General features: G+C 43.8%; 1 protein-coding gene and 1 long non-coding RNA gene across 2 annotated transcripts in view; one reads left to right on the forward strand and one right to left on the reverse strand.

Moving 5' to 3' along the window:
- LOC148112191 (uncharacterized) overlaps positions 1–6698 on the forward strand; it is a 59222-nt gene extending 52524 nt beyond the window's left edge. Inside the window, exon 2 of the long non-coding RNA XR_015729674.1 lies at positions 5363–6698. This is a non-coding gene — a long non-coding RNA (uncharacterized LOC148112191). The remainder of the gene's footprint in view (positions 1–5362) is intronic.
- AR (androgen receptor) overlaps positions 1–14680 on the reverse strand; it is a 171897-nt gene that overhangs the window by 39435 nt on the left and 117782 nt on the right. The window lies entirely within an intron of this gene.

A 14680-nucleotide genomic window follows, 5' to 3' on the forward strand; every position in this document is an offset into this window, starting at 1 on the left:
CTCAAAAGCCAGCTTGAAAGAAAATAAAATAATTAATTAGAAATAATGGAGAAGAGATAGAGAAAAATCCTGATTGCTTCACTTCAGCAAGAGAAGCATAAAACCGTATCTGTTTTCCTGTAGGATCTGGCTCCCTACATTAAATGATACTTATCTGAAACTTCCTCAGGTCATAATTTAAAAAATAAGCCTCCAAACATAAAAATGTCAAATCAAAGAGCATCTCAATAAATCATTTCAAAAGCTGATCTTTAATTATACGTTTTGGATGATCTACAGTAAGAGCAATTAAGGGAGGTTGCTCTGCAAAAATGGGAACATGGCAATAAAAAATAAAAGTGAGCAACCTTTGAAAAACAAGAGCAAAAGGCAGCATGACATCCATGCCATTATTTATGCAGGTTGGGATGGTGACAAGGAGATGGCTGAACATGATCTGACCGTGTCTCGCAACGTTCTGATAAGCTTTCCCAAGAACATGGCTGCCCTCCTCTCTTAACCTTGAGGCAGTTTTGCTTCAAGCTCCACGGTTAGCACATCATGGCCTATCTGAGCTCCAAAGACACAACAGGCCCTCTGTTTTGACTACATGGAGTGGTCGCCCACAAGGGAGGCAAGGAAGATGCCGAGCATCTGGAAAGATAGAACCTTCCAGAGTTGCCTGCATGGCCGCTTCTGAGAGAAGCTGCAACTTCAGTCAATGTTTAGACCTTGGAGCGGCCTTGCCCTATTTCTCATGACCTCCATGGTTTCAACTGCAACTCCAGGGCTTTCCAACTAATGGGACCCCTGCAAATGTTGGGAGGTATTCAGTTAGTAATCATTGTGCCTTGGATAAACCTCAGTAGCCACAACGCTGCCACTGCGCAAAGCATTTATTTAATGTTTTTACTGGACATGGTTTTTCCTTGAAGACATTTTGCTTCTCATCCAAGAAGCTTTTTCAGTTCTGAGAATCTCCATAGTCGCCACCAGTAATGGAGCATCCACAATTTCTGGAGGCAGCCGTTCCACTGATAAATTGTTCTCAATGTCAGGAAATATCTCCTTTATTTATGTTGAATCTCTCTTTGATAAGTTTCCATCCATTACTTCTTGTCCTGCCTTCAGGGGCTTTGGAGAATAGGTTGACCTCCTCTTCTATGTGACAGCCTCTCAAGTATTACTGAAAGACTGTGATCATGTTATTCCTCCTCCTCTTTGTTAAATGAGACATAACTAGTTCCTTGACCCGTTCATCATACTATTTAGTCTCCAGACTGCTAATCATCTTTGTTGTTCTTCTCTGCACTCTTTCCAGAGTCTCAACATTTTTGTATCATGGTGACTAGAAATGGATGCAGTATTCCAAGTACGGTCTTAGCAGCACAGTATAAAGTGGTCCTAACATGTCACGTGACTGTGAGGGTATCCCTCTGTTGATGCAGCTCAGGACTGCATTCGCTTTTTTGGCAGTTGCAGCAGACTGCCGTAGCAGTGGGTCTCAACCTCAGCAAGCTTAAGATGTGCAGGCTGCCAGCATGCTGGCAAGGGAATTCTGGGAGCTGAATTCTCTTGCCAGCAATATCTTAAAGTTGCTGAGGTTTTGAAAAAGCACCGCTCTGGAAGTAGTGAATGCCCCATTAGGAAACTTGCAGGTCCAGCTTGTTTCCTCTAATACACAAGAGGTCAGTTAGTGGAAGCCTAGAGAAAACCTTCCAGAGTTTGGACAAACAGATTGCTATATCCATTCTAGCCCCTCCCCGTCCCATCAGCCCAGCTGTTCCAAAATGACAGATGCTGCTTTTTGGGGAACAAGTCCTGGTTTCCCGCTGATAATGATTGTAGCTTTGATTGTGGATGGGAAAAGACAAGATGCCTGGCTTCCTCAAGAGGAGAAGGTTGTTAAACTTAAACTGATGGATCAGCTCAACCACACAACCACAGAAAGGTGTGTGCGTGTGTGCAAGTGGGAGGGAGGGAGGGAGAGAATACGCCATATTGGGCACTGAATGTTTGGGTTATTAGTAGAAACATTGGTAGGGGGAAGTGACCACTGGCACCGGTCACATGCTCCCCCCCCATCTGCCCATGGAAGTACAAAACATGCTTCAGGCTGAAAAACCAGGGTAGCCTGGTATGTTCCCATTTGCCCTGCACATTGCCCAATGCAGCTGGGAACTGGGTCAGCCGTGCCTTGGGCAGAGGAGTAGGGCAGGTCAGGAATGAGGAAGGCTTGCGAAATCCTTACTTGACTCCTAAGCCCAGCTGAAAGAGAGCCTTTGGGGCTGAGGCCTGCGAAGTAAATAGGCAGGCACCATGGCTATACAAATGCAACGTGGTTCCTATTGAAAGGGAGGCGGCCATCGTTCATCCTGAGTGTCTTTAAAATCACGCCATCAAAGGTGCCCAGGGCAGGGATGGGCAGACCCCTAAAAGAGCACCCTTGGTCAGGATCTTTTGGCAACTGTTGGGCAACTGCAGGGCCAGGGACCCCCATTTCTAATGAAGGGCAGGCAGGCCTTCCGATGCCTTGGAGGTAGCTAAGGAAACACAGCTCTGTTCAAAACGGTTATGGCACCATGCCCAGACTGTTTAACTGGAAAAATGGAGATTATTAACCAATCGTGGCTGGCTAGTTTCACAGATACCTCTGGAAGTCTATGAGAGAAGTCACACAAACAAGAAACGTTCAAGGGAAGAAGGAGAGAATCACATTAACAGAGACATTTCTAGACACGCAAAAGTACACCGCCATTTACACCTGGTTGGGCTAGAAACCTATGCTCAGACTTAAACCAAGTCTTATAGTCCAACCTCCTGCCCAGGCAGGGGAGCCTATCCATTGCAGACCAATGGTTGTCCAGTCTTAAAAGATTTCTTAAAAATCTCCAGTGATGGAGCACCCATAACTTCTGGAAGCAAATCACCATTCCACCAATTAATTGTTCTCAAGATCAGAAAATACCTCCTTAGTTCTAGGTTGGATCTCTCCTTGATTAGTTCCCACCCATGGCTTCTTGTCCGGCCTTCAGGTGCTTTGGAGAATAGGCTGACCCCCTCTTCTTTATGGCAGCTCCTCAAATATTGCTGCCATCATGTCACCCCCGGCCCTCCTTTTCATTACATAAGACATACCCATATCTGCAAATTGTTTTTCATACCTTTTAGCCTCCAGATCCCTAAACATCTTTGCTGCTCTTCTCTGCTCTCTTTCCAAAGTCTCTACATCTTTTTTATATTGTGGTGACCAAAACTGGATGCAGCATTCCAAATGGGATCTTACAAGGCATTACAAAGTAATACTGACACTTCACGTGACCTTGATTCTACCCCTCTGTTAATGTAGCCTAGGACTACATCGGCTTTTTTTGGAAGCTGCAGCACACAGCTGGCTCTAAGATCCTTCACTGCTATTGAACCAGGTTTCACCTAACCTGTACCTGCACTTTTGGTTCCTCTTGCCTGACTTTTCTCTGCATTGAATTTCATTTTGTTAGACGGGGCCTCGGGTTCAAGTCTGTCAAGGTCTATCTTGATCTTCAGCCTGTCTTCTGGCCTGTTGGCTATTCCTGCCAGTTTAGTGCCGTCTACAAATTTGATGAGTTCTCCTTCTATCCCCTGATCTAAATCATTTATGGAGACATTGAAGAGTACAAACTGGCCACGGAGGGATCTCTACTGAACCAGCATTAAGCAGCTCTGCGGCCATTTAGAAGGTCTCAATTGGTTTGGGTTAAATAAATCCAATGATGGCAGAGAAATAATTTTATTTGCTGGATTCCTTCCCCGACTTAGTTATGAAAATAGCCTTCGTTGCACATTTTCCATCTTCTGCCTTCCAGTTGTAGAGTTTGTCATTTTACCACACTGATTTTTAGCTAGTTATTTTTCTATTTAATATGTTGCCAACTCTGACCACCTTGATTGTATGTTAGACTAAAAAATGATGGGATACAAAGCTTAAAACAAACGAAGTTGGTTACTTCTGAAACCCCTTTTTTTCCTGCAAGATCCTTTATCCTGAGTGTGAGAGTTTTGATGCCGGACTGGTAGGTTGCTGGTGGGCACAGGATTCTTGGATTTGTGTGTGTGTGCATGCGTGTCATATATCTTTGAGCCAGGTTTTGACTCCGGGTGAGGGCCTGGACTTGGCCCTGCCGTTTCCTTGCTCCAAATGAGGCCGTTCTTGGCCTGCAGGGCTCTGCTGGTGTGGAGGCTTTAGAGATAGGCAGAGCTATGACTGCAAAGCAGGACGCTGGAGTCGGCTGGGCAGCTTTTAGCGTGGAGCTTGCTAACATTCACCATTAGGGTTTGATTGAATGGCTGGCTCAAGTCTGAAGGATGCAAGTCTGAAGTCGAGGTTCTACAACCCTTGACATCTGGTGGACTAGATCAACAATGAATTGCATCAAGAACAAAAGAGATTCTCTTGCTCAGAACTTTTCCTTCTCTCCCACTCAGTAGACTCCCCTTTTCTCACCAAACACGGCACTTCAACTGCCTCCTGTTAGTAAAGAGTTAATAACAAATACCCAACCACTGAACGTTTTTGCATCTTTCGGTGGGGTCAAGACAGAAACAACTTGGGGAGGGATTCAAAAGGGGAGGATGGTGGGCACTAATTCACAACACACATTTTCACCATTACTTTTAAGCTAACATTAAAAGGCAAGATAAAACGAGCCAGGAGGCAGAAAAGGTTAAAGTGACCTGAAACGGACACACATACACAGGCAGCATTTATTTGCTCGTCCCAAGGAAGCACCCCACCTTGGGAAGGACTGAGTTTTATTGGTAACGTTTCTTTTAGAAAGAAACAGATTTCCTTTCTAAAAGGAAACTCTTAGCTTGGTCAAAACAAAGCCCAGCAGGAGACTGTTTGGCAGTTATATTCCCAGGAAACCATCTGACACCCATCGGCACATCTTGCTCTTGGGAGCTTGTGGCCTTGGAGCCAGGGGGCCTCTGTTCATAGGTGACAATGAGACGTCCCTGGGACAGCTGGGATCTCCAGAGCTCAGCCTTTCGAAAAAGATGCACAGGAAAAGGAATCGACTTACATGGATCCTTCAGGCTGGGTTATTATTTGGGCAGTTTTTCAGGACAGTGACCTAAGAACTGCATGAATTTCCTTCCCCCATATTGCATTTGGCACAGAAAAGTCTCATTCTGCATCTCACATCTTTTTTGTCAGCATTGTGAAAGCAACATTAAGTGGCTTTGGACTGCAGTCTTGCTCAAGGAGACTTGTGAACCATTGTAGATTCTTGTTTATCTTGCCAATTCTAGAGTTTGCCATGCAGATCCAGAGCAGGACAATCTTGCATCAGTTTTTAGCAACAAGACCGGCTGAGCTCAACTTTAACACTTTGTCTTTCAGGACAGGACCGGACCTGGGAAGCAGCCTAGAGGACCCACAGCTCCTCTAACTGGGGCGAGGGCTCACTATTTCAGTTGGAAAGACAGCTATTCATACTAGCCCCTGGCACATCTTGTGAAGATAAGGCACGCCTGCAGAAAGAGAGGCATCCTGGCATCCCAGCTGGGCTGGGATCAAAACTTTCATGGCAACAGGTGGGAAAGGCTGGTTTGCTTAGCCTGTCACAAAGGTATATACGGCTTGTACTTTGTTCCGAAATGGCATAAGCTAGGAACTACGACTTGATCAGTGCTTTATCAATGCCATCAAAGCGGAGCCTGACGCTCAGTAGTCCTGCTGCAAATGTGCTCTTTGGGAACATGTGGGTCCTGGCTGTGAAAATGAGTCCAAAGGAGCCCAACTGTGAGCCTGAGTCTGTGCCACGCTTGTACTCTCTGCGGCCTCTCTTCTGGATGAGGACAGGACAGAATAACAGAGTTGGAAGGGACCTTGGAGGTCTTCTAGTCCAACCCCCTGCTCAAGACCTGGGACAGGAAGTGCCTCTATGCCCATCATCTAGTGCTATTGAAAAAGCTAAATGCTTTCTGTGACCAAGAGCAGGCAGCCTTAAGCCTTGATAGTTCTTCTTCTTAAGCTGCATGCTAAGAAGTAAAAGAAAAGAACATCTCAGGGCATACTCTATACGCAACTCAGTAGTTTGTGACAGAAGCAGAATGGAAGTCTCCTTAAAATGCACGCAGATACTGAGATCTTTTTCAGTATTTTTGGGGAAGGGTTGGGCTATTTTTGTTACTGTTGTTATCATTATTCCTAGAATAATCAGAAAACCTTGCAGATCAGATAATTGAGACATGCAGGGAAGGCATGGCAAGCTAAGCATGTCTCCGAGCAAAGAGGACAACCATGGCAAAGATTGAAGAATCAGCAAGTAAAATAGTTTTTGGAAACTTCTCCAGACAAGGAAAGGATGGGAGATTACCCCCATGTGCTCAGGGCAGCAGTCTCCTGGAGGTTTGGGAAAACTGTGGAGGGACCTTTTAAAAGACATTAGATTCGCTCATTCATTTTCTAACCACCTTCAGAAATTGCCTATTTAATTACCTTGACACTATTAGAGACCTTCAGAGCAATAAGGTTTAAGAGCAATCTGGTGAATTTACTTCCATTCTTGAAAAATAACCATAAATTTAAGAATGTAAAGAATTGGAAATAAATAGTAAAAAGTAAATAAGACTTTGATTTAAGAAAGTTATGAACAAATTAAGGGTCCAGGCAAATTTTAAATATTTGTTACTATAAGCTTTTATTATATAAAATAAACAGCTTTTCATGGAAAGCAAATTGTTTTGTCTATCTTCAGTCATAACAGACAATTGAAACTTCGAGACTTCAGAAATTAGGCACTGGGAAGGATTAAGGAAGCAGATGCAGAGGGGGAAAGCACTGGGAAGCAGAAAAGGAAAAGGAAAAAAAACAAAGTGTAAACTTGCCCTTGCTTTTTTCTTCCTAAGGGTCTTACAAAATGACACAAAGCTTTAGAATGTTGAAATACTCCACGAGATTTTCAAAGAATGGGGCCAGAAATTTGTAAACAATGTCAGTAATGTCAGCAATGATATCTGCTTCTTCAGATTGCTTGTCAAAAAGATGTTCATGATGAGGTGATAAATACTGTATTTTCCGGCGTATAAGACGACTGGGCGTATAAGACGACCCCCGACTTTTCTTGTTAAAATATAGGGTTTGGGCTATACTCGCCCTATAAGATTACCCCTCTTCCAACGCACACCAAATAAAAATTAAAAAACATCAACTGGCTCACCCACAATGTAAAAGCAGCTGTGCTAGATCCAAAATGGCCCCTGCAACAAGCAGGAACCTCACACAGCCACAAAGAGCCCAAAAAACCAACTTTCACACTTTACACACACAAAATTTCACGTACAGCTTTGTGAGATTTTGTGTGTTTGTGTAGTTAGAGTGAAACACTACAGAAACACACTAAATCTCAGAAAGCTGCACAAATATTATTTTATTTTATTTTATTTTTATTTTTATATGAAAGCTTAATTTAAAATTTCCTAAACTTTAAATGGCTAGGTCTAAAAAAGAACAACTAAAAAAAACCCCAATTAACTATTTTTTTTAAAGCTCCCAAAGGGGAAAAAAACTTACCCAATAGAACAGGGGTCTCCAACCTTGGCAACTTTAAGACTTGTAGACTTCAACTCCCAGAATTCCTCAGCCAGCTTTGCTTTGCTGGCTGAGGAATTCTGGGAGTTGAAGTCCACAACTCCCTGCCTGTTTGATTGCAGGCAGGGAGTTGCTTGCTGATGGAATGGATTCAGGCAAGCGAAGCAAGGCAAGCGTTGCGACTAGCAGCTAAGGTAAGCAAGCTGGAGGGGGAAAACTTTTTTCCTTTTACATGGCTCTGGCGATCCCAGCTGAGTTGCCTGATTAGCAGATCGTCAGAGCTTGGATCCTTTTACATGGCTCTGGCGATCCCAGCTGAGTTGCCTGATTAGCAGGCAACTCAACTGGGATCATCAGAGCTTGGATCGCCAGAGTCATTTAAGGCTCGTCAGAGCCTTTCGGGCTGGTCTGCCTGGTTACAGGAGAACGACACCCGGCGTATAAGACGACCCCCGACTTTTGAGAAGATTTTCATGTGTTAAAAAGTCATTTTATATGCCAGAAAATACGGTAGATAAAAATTTGTCTGATGTAGAAATATTAAAATCAGAAATACCGGATAATAAAATTGACATAGAAGGCAGCTAAAGTGTCATGCTCAGAGAAAGGCCCGAATAAGGACAAGAACCTGGTTAAAGCTTTGAAAATGAAACTGGAAATACAAATGATAAACCAAAAGAAGGGGATGATGACTTTTTGCTGGATTTACCATGGCGTTTGTCAAAGCCTCTAAGAAGCCTTTAAGTTGGGAAAAAGAAAAATTGAACAAAAACCAAGTCCCATGACAACAGCTGAAAGGATTAAATATCAAACTTGTCAGGTAAAAGAAAGGAATATAAAGTTGGTTTCTTTGACCAAGATTAAAATGACACAAGTTTTCATAAAGCTGTAGTGACCATTTTATAGACATTTGCTGACACCAGGACTGGAAAGTTTATGATGGTTTTACTTATAAATAAGGGATGGGTTATGGAAAAGAAGTCATATTTGTACCCTTTTAGGAGATGAAGAGTTATCATTCTCATTTCTACTTTTTGTGATTAAGATTGAAGGTCACTTCTTTAAATATTTCTTTTCTTTTTCTCCTTTTTATTTTTGCACTTTTGTAAGAGAAAACCTTGCTGATCACAGAGGAAAAAAAAAACCACTTTCTACTCTTATTCTTGTTCCATACATGGGGATGTTTGGGATTGTAACATCCCTTTCTCCCTGTTTTCTCAACAAATATCTATTTTCCCTTTTATTTTGTTTCTGTGTGCAGCATAATGTGCATATCTGAGTAAGGTTGTGAAATGTTCTGAATACTCTACGTGCTAGTTTTAGGGAGTCCAACCAATACAAACCCACCCACCCACCCCATTTCTGAAAGCCCAAGGTTGCATCTCAAGACCTGTGCCTGTAGGCACGTCCATTCCCCCCCCCCCCGTTACAGATCATCAGTCTGCCGGCTTTTGCCTGCACACCAGAGATGCTCTCCTTTAGCTCTGCCTTCACCAACCGTAAACTGGAGGGGGATATTTCTGCTTTGTAAATGCATCTAGTTTCATTAAGTAGCTAACAGGGACAAGAACAGCACCAGCACTGTTTTATGTTCATTTTGTAGAGCTATTTAGTTGTGAATTCAAAACACTGATTGTTCTTAACAGCCCATTAATTTGAACACCTGATGATGTATGTTTTCCATCCTAACACGCTTGACATGCAACGAACCATCTGTTGGGGGCTGGATGTCACTCTTGCCGGCAGGCTCCACCTGGCAGGTGGGGTAATCAAATGGCACGGCTGACCTTGCAAGTCTATCCAGGAGTGGGCTGAGAATAGCGGGTACTTCTACCTCTCCGCTACCTGGCTTCAGCGCCACACCTTTGTAAAAGCATCACTGCTTTGTTAGAGAAACCATGCAGCTGAGCTGTGGAGTAGCTGCTCTACCAGGCTTGGAAAGGAGGAGGAACCAAGTCATCCTTCTCAACTCAAAGCCATCCCAGTAAATTTTGTTTAACATTTTCTGACGCCATGAACTGTCGGAAGGGACCCCCGCCAACTTCCAGCGCTTCATCTAGTCGAACAATGAAGAGCCTGTAGAAGTGTTCCAACTGGCTCCTCCAGCCTCTTCCGCTGCCTCCGGGTGGCCAAGGGTCAAAGTGGCAACCCACCTTTACCAGCATCTTTTTGCCAATGGCGAAAGTCCCCCTGAGAACTATTCCCATGGAACATCAAAGGAAAAAGACAGAGCTGTTTAGATGATTAATCTGGAGTCACTCTGAATGTAACGGGATTACAATACAATACCTCTTCAAGCAGAAAAGAGGGGTTTTTTAGGCCTATCAAGACTAAACAAAAATTATCCACTGAAGATAACCAAGAGCCCCAAAGAGATTTCAGCAAGAAAAAATTTAAAAATAGGTAATAAATGTAAAAAAAAAAAAATTAAATTCTTGCACAAATATATTTTCAAGAGAGAACATCCTTGCTCCACTCTAATTTGGCAAATGGAGAAAATAATACTTTATTGTTGTTGTTAGTTGTGAAGTCGTGTCCAACCCATCGCGACTCCATGGACAACATTCCTTCAGGCCTTCCTGTCCTCTACCATCCTCTGGAGTCCATTTAAGCTCACGCCGACTGCTTTGGTGACTCCATCTAGCCACCTCGTTCTCTGTCGTCCCCTTCTTCTTTTGCCTCAATCTTTCCCAGCATTAGGCACTTCTCCAGTGAGTCCTTCCTTCTTATTAGGTGGTCAAATACTTTAATACTTTAATTAATACTGTATTAATGTTACTGTATTAACAAGGTTTAATTAAAAACAGTTATACTTGCACATAGACCCATAAATCCTTGGGGGCTAAGTGGCTTATGAATTTGCACAATCTTAAAGAGTTCCACCAGCCATGCCTATCCTGAAAGGGCCTGGATATTGCTTTATACTGATCTTGCGCCTAGTGATAAAGGGCTGGAGAATAAAAGCACCCGAGAAATGCCTGCTAATGCTAAACTAAATCAAAGTTGGTCCATTTAAATAGCACTTCTGGCCAGTGCAAGGTAGAGGGAACCAAAAAATTCAAGATGATACAGTATATCAGGATTCATTCTTCTCAAAGAGGCAGCTCTTAGTGCAGACACAAAAAAACCCCCCTGCTTTCATGCCTCTAAGTCAGGGCTGTCAGACTCGTAGCCTGCAGGCTGGATGTGCCATGCGCTGGCCACGCCCACATCTGGTTTAGCGAAGGGGAAAGAAGTCGTGATACAATGCCTTGACAATGTGAATTTGATACCCCTGCTCTAAGTAGTTCCAGTGATGCAAGATAGCAAGTGTGAATCCAGCCTGTGCAGCCTACCCATTATGACAGTCGTAAATCAGGTCGGGCACATGACCAAACTGATTTTACAACCTTAACCACCGACCTGTGGTCACTAAGCCAAAGCAACAGTCATAAAATGAATGCTGTGGTTGTTTAGTGTACCCATTGTTTGCTATGCTGTAGTATTTCCAAAAATCAGAAGTAACTTCTGCTTTTATGACATTTTTTGATGATGTCATAAAAACATCATCACGCAAACAAGTGACGACAAGATGCTGCAAATGGCCATAATTGCAACTGTGTTGCCAAGCATCCAACTTATGGTCACCTTGCATGGAGGGAGGGGAGGGGGGTGTCACAACTTTGAAACTGGATCGTAACTCCATTGTGCATTCCATGTACCCTGAAGTCATGGCATTTGGGCAGATTATTATGGCCCTGTTGGATATGACTTTATAGCACATCCTACAAGTCTGAAAGCATTTTATTGCCTGGCTGGAGGTCCTGAAGGCTGGTTGGGGCGGGCTAGGCGGATTTTCCTCAGGGAGCAGGATGAAGGCAAAATGGGGATGGTTGGTTATGTGCCATCACATCATTGTGAACTCTGACAATTGCATAATTAATTCAATTCAATTCAGAATAGAGTTGGAAAGAACATTAGAGGTTTTCTAGTCCAACCCGCTGCTCAAGCAGGAGTCCCTCTACCATTTCAGACAAGTGGCTGTCCAGTCTTCTCATAAAAACCTTCCGTGATGAGGCACCCACAACCTCTGAAGGCAACTTCTGCTCCACTGGTTAATTGTCCTCACTGTTAGGAAGTTTCTCCTCCATTCCAGGTTGCTTCTCTCCTTGATTGGTTTCCATCCATTGTTTCTTGTCTTGCCTTCTGGCGCTTTGGAAAATAAGTTGACCCCCTCCTCTTTGTGGCAGCCCCTCAAATACTGCAATACTGCTATCATGTCACCCCTAATTCTTCTTTTCTCTAGATGGGCCATACCCAGTTCCTGCAACTGTTCTTCATATGTTTTAGTCTTCAGGCCTTTAATCATCTTAGTTGCTTGTCTCTGCACTTTTTGCAAGTCTCAACTTCTTTTTTGTAATGTGGTGACAAGAACTGGATGCAGTATTCCAGTGTGGTCTTACTAAGGATTTATAAAGCGGTACTAATACTTCATGTGATTTTGATTCTATGCCTCTGTTTATACAACCAAGGATTGTATTGACTTTTTTGGCTACTGCCCCACACTGTTGGCCCCCGTTTAAGTAATCATCCACTTGGATTCCAAGGTCCCTCTCACAGTTACTGTTTTTGAGGCAGGTTTCACCTAATCTGTATTTGTACCTTTGGTTTTCCTGCCTAAGTGTAAAACCTTATTTTTCTCTATGCTGAATTGCATTTTGTTAGATAGGGCCCTGTGTTCAGGTTTGTTGAGATCCTTCTGAATCTTGAGCCTATCTTCTGGGGTGTTGGCTATTCCTGCCAGTTTACTGTCATCTACAAATTTGAGGAGTTCCCCTTCTATTCCCTCATCTAAGGCATTAGATTTTCTGCACGACAAACTGATCCTAACTGGATCTTTTGGGTATTGGGTTTATTGGGCTCTTATTAGACAATCAGTGATCCGCCTTCTGATATGAAGATAATCTGATTTCCCCTCAAGTTCAATACACGCTCTCTGGTGAAATTGAGGAGATGAGGCTGCACAAGCCCTTCACACAGAAAGAGAGGAAAGTAATGGAGGAAAACAGAGAGGGCTCCCTCCCAGAATTGGGAGGGAGAACCAATCTCAGCTGGGGCGGAAGACTTTACAGAACAGGTCCGGAGTAGGCCTGGCTCCACTCTGCCAACTGTCTGGAGTTTTGGGAAAGGCAAGTGAGTTAATCAAGAGGTTGAACTTGGAAAGGGATTTCAGAGTTTGCTTCAGCAAGATAGATTTCTTCTGGACTCCCTTAAATCTTCCTGGCTTAACAATCAAGAGCGCCACCAGACAATCAGCCTCAGAAGACCAAATGTTGGATGTTTTGCTCTTGTGGGTTTGCAAACATATGACAGCTGCCCTACCTGACTACAATTTGCACAAAGGAGAGCTGCTTGTAAATTACAGGAGGGGCACGGTGACCTGGAAACCACATAAACCAAGCTCAGCAGCTGCAGCCCCAGTCTTTGTGGACCAGAAGACGCACGGCCAATGCTTCAGCTTCTGCAAGTAAAAGGCAGAGCCTTCCCCTCCCCACCAGTTCAAACCACTCGCCTGCCATGTTTCAAATGGTGTGTGTGCTGGCCATGCGGGAGCACACATCCCAGCAATTTGGGTGCATTTGTCAGTTAATTCCAGGCAATTATAGGAATGCTCAGCTTCTCTCTCAAATATCTGATGAAAGAGGAGACATCCTGCCCCACAGACTGTCCGGCTCTAAAGCGCTTGTAGGCTAATGGCAGAGCGACACTCGGAAAGAGCGCTGGGCAGGGCAGCCAGGCCAAAGGGGGCAAGAAGAGCTGGGAAAAGGAAAGACAACCTGCCTGCCCTCCAAACGCCGGTAGTCTGAGGTACCCTTTCAACAGAATGTGTGGAAGTGCTGCGTTCACAAGCACAGCGGGACAGACCACGGGGGAGGATACAGAACTGTGCTATGATCCCTCCTGGGTATAACATGCTGAAAATGGCAGCTTGCTGAGGGATACGATAGCAGCATCCCAATACCTAAGGGGCTGCCAGAGAGAAGAGGGGACCAACCTATTTCCAAATCACAGGACAAGGGCAGGACAAGAAGCAGTGGATGAAAACCAATCAAGAAGCGATCCAACCTAGTACGAAGAGGCAATTTCCTGATAGTGAGAACAATTGATTAGTGAAAGGGCCTTCAGAAGTTGTAGGTTTCTTTTCCCCCTGGAGGTTTCTAAGAAGAGACTGGACAGCCATTGGTCTGAAAGGGTCTTCTGCTTGAGCAGGGAGTTGGACTAGACGACCTCCAAGGTCCCTTCCAAGCACGTTACTCTGTCGTTTTCCAAGTCAATGCAGCAGCAGAGCAGAGGCAGCAGGAAACCTTTCTGATGCCGTATTCCTGATTACTAACAAATCTTTACCCCTCAGATTTTATAGTCCATGGGCTTGTATTTCCAGCACAGCAAAATTCCAGTATGAAACTTTCCCAGATTGTTTTGAACTTTCAGGGGCTGTCCATCCTCTACATTCCTTCTCTCACTATTAAACGAGAAGCAGTCAATGGGAAGGATTGGAAAGAAGGAATCAAATAAGGCAAATTTTCATTTAATTAACTTTCATTGGTTTGAATTTAATTTTTTAAGGGTGTTGGATTAACATGTGGAAAAAGTATCATTTTATACCCAGATGTCTTTGATAAGACGACCAATTTTAGTTCCTGGGGAAGAGAGCGCTTTGTCTTGAGATCTGCTGGAGGATATCCAGACACCTAATTCTTGCACAGAACATTACTGTGATCTGATGAAAATCTAGCAGCTGATAAATCATGCCAGGTGCCCTGTTTTGCTTTTTATTGGATAAAGATCAGTACATTTGTTGGGCTGCATGTCTTCGAGAATCTCCATCTATGCAAGGGAAGAATGCCTTTAGATAGGATTATCAATAGACCACGAGAAAATATGTGCAGTGTTTAAGTGTGTGTGTGTGTGGGGGGGGGAGACTTCTGGTCAGGAATGGTGAGCTAGCATGTCTGTGCAGTGATGATGTCATGATGGTGACCGAAGAACCAGAGAGTAGGCTGGTCTCACGGAACCTCTACGGATAAGGAGAGGACGGGAGATTGACTGCTTGAGCTTTGGATGGTAGTTTCTCATGAGTTTGAG

This window comes from Pantherophis guttatus, chromosome 12 (genome assembly GCF_059756535.1).
Source record: "Pantherophis guttatus breed Tessera chromosome 12, ASM5975653v1, whole genome shotgun sequence".
In the NCBI taxonomy this organism is placed as follows: domain Eukaryota; kingdom Metazoa; phylum Chordata; class Lepidosauria; order Squamata; family Colubridae; genus Pantherophis; species Pantherophis guttatus.